Genomic DNA, 2989 nt, shown 5'->3' on the forward strand with positions numbered 1-2989 from the left:
AGCAGAGTGTGCCGGAGCGTTTGAGCTGCTGCTATAGCCAAGTTCTCTGCCTCAACCTGTGAGCTACACCACCCGTGGGCCAGGCCAGCCTGTGTGTGGATCGGGTCGCTAGAGCTTGAGTCTCTTTTGAGACCTGCTGCACCACGCTGCTGGTGCGGACTTCGCCTGAGGCTGGTGGATTCTGTCGCCTTGCATTGCTTGCATTCAACATGCCATCCAGGCTTGCTCCGCTAAGCTCTGAGCTCCTGACGGTTGGTGACCCACCCTGCTGTTTGTTGGGTGTGGGCAGACCCTGCTTGCTTTGTCCCAGGGAGGACTCTGCTGATTGCTTCCTTGACCTTGGACCCAGCAGACCTTGTGAGTTGAAGGACTTCCAGTACATTAACTTCCACAGAAGTGAGTTGAACTGAACCCTCTGTATTGCTGTGTGGACTAATGAGCTGTTATAGTCCTTCTTGCTGTATAAACCTAGCCTTTCTTATGCAGTAGAACCCCGGTACTCGGCCGCATCAGTACACGACATAATCAGATTTTAACGTGAAATGTTGAGAAAATGTTGCATCGGAGAGCGAACAAAATATCGGGATCCAACCTGACACAGGTGATGTTTGTAAACAAAAGCCGTTTGTGTTTTGGTCACTCGCAGTAGTTGGTGTTGTTAGTATGTATTGTTTAAACCTTTTGCGGCTCCAAGTGTTTCTGTAATTTTCTAAGTTTTTGTGCCTTTTTAGATAAAAAAAAATGGGTCCTAAGAAAGATTTTGTGTTTTTTTTAAAGAATCATCATGGTAAGGAACCGGTTAACTGTGTTATTGATATGGTTGATGGTAATTTAGTAAGCCCTTTAAAAAAAGTTAAGGAAATGCCAACAGCAGACCACATTAGACAGATTTTTCTATTTTTTTTCTTTTGTAGAGAAAGCCAGCCAGGCTAGTGAAAAAGGGCAAAGAAGGGAAAAAAACTTTGGAAAATCAGCTACCCGTTGATTTTATGGAAGGGGATTCCCCTTCCAAACAGGGACTCTCTCCGTACCTCCTCTCCACGTCCATGACCACAGATCCAGATCCTCATCAGTCTCAAGGTATGGGCCATAGTGTAGTTGTTAAACACTTTTTTAATGTTGTGTTTCTTATTTAAATTACATCATTTAACTCTGAATTTATTGATTTTGAAATTTCTGCACAATGTTTTGTATAAAAAGGCAAGATTAGGGTAAAAACGGTGGTTGAGAACAGATTAATCTATTTTCAGTTATTTCTTATGGGAAAAATTGATTGGAAACTCGGACTGCGTTGCCTCTCAATGCCCCTTCTAGACAGATTAGCGCCGAGGTCCGCGGTTCTACAGTCTATATAAAATCACGAGAGTCCTGGTCTCATTTCTCTAGAGAACCCTGCCTAACACAGCCCCTCATCCAGGATAAAAGATAAGTAGCGGCTTTTGCAGCCCCTCTGCATCACTGTAGGACCCTTTAGGAGGGGTTGTACTGCCCACTTTGGCAAACCCTGATGTGGTGTTGTGGCTGTTAGGTGCCATTTAGTTCCAACTCTGAGTGTCCTTACAGACAACAGAACCAAAGTCCCCTGGGGCCTGGGCCAGCCTCCCAATTGTGCTTGTTTGAACTCATATTTTGAGGTTGCCGGCATCATTCAATATTTTGCCCATAATCTTTCAATATTGCACCTTGAGGTTTGAATTTTTTCTTTAGTTCCTTTAGTTTAAGATATTCTGAGCATGTTTTTCCTTTTTGGTTTTCTAACTTTAGTTTTTTGTACATCCTATATGTTAATTTGTCTTCTAGAGCTGCCCCTTGATATGTCTGTTGAGCTCTTTTACTTAATCCTTTCTTCCATTTGCCTTAGCAATTTTTTCTTTTTCTTTTTTAAAAATCATTTTATTGAGGGCTCATACAGCTCTTATCACAATACATATATCCATTGTGTCAAGCACATTTGTACATTTGTTGCCATCATCATTTTTAAGATATTTTCTTTCTAACCTTAGCAATAATAGTATGATTAAGAGCCAGTTTCAGAGTCTCTTCCGACAGCCACTTTAATCTTCTTTTTCTTCCTTGCCTTTTAAATGATCTTTGTGATCTTTGAAAATTGTGTTCTTGGTCGTCATACCACAGCCTATGAGGTCTCCTGTCATTAGTTCAGTGCATAGAATCTGTTCTTGAGAGGTTCTCAAAACTCAGTTGAGATATATTCAAAGTTGTATTTTGGCTCTCATGGATTTGTTTTAATTTTCTCCTGCTGCAAAGTAAACTCACATATGAGCAATTGATGGTCTGTTGCACAGTCGGCTCCTGGCCTCATTTTAACTGCCAAGATTGAACTTCTCCAACATCTCTTCCCACTGATGTGATCATTTTGATTTCTGTGTATTCCATCTGGAGGGGGAAAAAACCAAACTTCATCCAGTCCATACCGACTCATAGTGAACCTACAGGGGAGGGTAGAACGGCACCTGTGAGTTTCTGAGAGTAGAATTGCTTACCCAAATAGAAACCTTGTCTTTCTTTCATGAAGCAGCTGGTGGTTTCAAACCGTGGACCTTGATGATGACAGCCCAACTGGCAACCACTATGCCAACAGGGCTCCTCCCCATACGGAGAAGTCTTATGTCTTTAGTTGCCGTTTGTGTTATTGGAAAAAGATATTTGCAACGAAGAAGGGATTGGTCTTGTAAAATTTTATCATGTGAGTCCAGCTTTGTTTCTCTTACCAAGGCCATATTTTCCAACTACTCTTCCTTCTTTGTTTCCAACTTTTGCAGTCTGATCACCAGTAATTATCATTGTATCTTGGTTTCATATTTATTTATTTAGTTATTTTATTTATTTTGTTATTTTTGAGTCATGTATATTTTATTACTATTTTCTTTTTTTTGGAATCAATTTATTGGGGCTCATACAATTCATCACAATACATAGATCAATTGTGTAAAGCACATCTATACATTTGTTGCCCTCATTATTCCCAAAA

Source organism: Echinops telfairi, unplaced genomic scaffold, assembly GCF_000313985.2.
Source record: "Echinops telfairi isolate 266 unplaced genomic scaffold, ASM31398v2 ScPeMD7_31;HRSCAF=116, whole genome shotgun sequence".
NCBI lineage: Eukaryota > Metazoa > Chordata > Mammalia > Afrosoricida > Tenrecidae > Echinops > Echinops telfairi.